This window comes from Schistocerca piceifrons, chromosome 1 (assembly GCF_021461385.2).
Source record: "Schistocerca piceifrons isolate TAMUIC-IGC-003096 chromosome 1, iqSchPice1.1, whole genome shotgun sequence".
NCBI classification, from domain to species: Eukaryota; Metazoa; Arthropoda; class Insecta; order Orthoptera; family Acrididae; genus Schistocerca; species Schistocerca piceifrons.
Genome location: NC_060138.1, coordinates 192,278,334 through 192,279,442, shown reverse-complemented (window position 1 = coordinate 192,279,442; position 1,109 = coordinate 192,278,334). Strand labels below are relative to the sequence as shown.

Sequence of the window (1,109 nt, the reverse complement as noted above, 5' to 3'; positions counted from 1 at the left end):
CAATAAAAGTGAAAAAGCATCTATCGAAATTCAAATCATGAGATGAGTGTGGCGCATTCAATTCAGTATAAATTATATCTAATGTTTCTTTTGCTTTGCTTTTACTATTTTCAAAAGGCGAATTGGGCATTTTATTTTCAATACAAACTTTACATTACATTGCATAAGCTCTAAGTCTAAATTTGTTGGCACTCCATCTGTTAATCGACGTTTACACAACATATTCAGACTGTTAAAGTGTACAGGTGTACGACGCAATTGCTCCTTGACTGATGCACATCTTCTCCTTCATATAAATTCTGTTTGTCATTTTGTATAGCCTGTCTTCTGCAAAAGCAAACGCAGGTATGTAAACTTTTGAGACGTTGACTACAGACACAATTTTATGTTTTTCGGCTGTTTTACCAAAGTTAATCAAAATTCTATCAATGTCTTTCACATGAAACACATTTTTCATTTCAGTTGTGTCATGCCATGATAAACTACAAAGTAAACTCCGTCAGAACGGGCGCCGAAGACCCAACGGTACCGACCGAACACCGTGTCATCTTCCGTCCAAAGGCATCACTGGATACGGATATGGAGGGTCATGTGTCCCACACACCGTTTTCCCGGCAGTTGCCAGTTTTCGTGAACGGAGCCATTACTCCTCCATCAGGTAGCTCCTCACAAAGGCGCAGAACACTCCGCTTGCCAACAGCGCTCGGCAGACTGGACGGTCATCCATCCAGGTGCTAGCCCAGCCCAACAGCGCTTAACTTCGGTGATCTGACAGGAACCGGTGTTATCACTACGGCAAGGCCGTTGGCAAACTAGAAAATTACTAATTATGTTTCTAATTTCTGTAGCTTTCCCACCTTTACTGTCATCAATTTTTAAATTCACAAGTTCCTTTAAAGTTACGTACTCATAAAAATAATTGCCAATATTAACAACATGACCTGTGTAACCACTATCCGATATTCAGTCAATCTGTAGGTTGTCCCCTTATTACGTGCGATCCTGGATTGTGTCACCGTTTCAAAGCTGCTTATATCCTAGACGCAGCGCGTCGTGGCCGCGCGGCTAGAGGCGCCATGTCACTGACTGCGCGGCTCCTCCCGCCTGAG

General features: G+C 42.7%; 1 pseudogene; it reads right to left on the bottom strand.

Moving 5' to 3' along the window:
* Positions 1-691: 691 nt before the first annotated feature.
* Positions 692-809, bottom strand: LOC124722637 (annotated as a pseudogene).
* Positions 810-1,109: the final 300 nt, after the last annotated feature.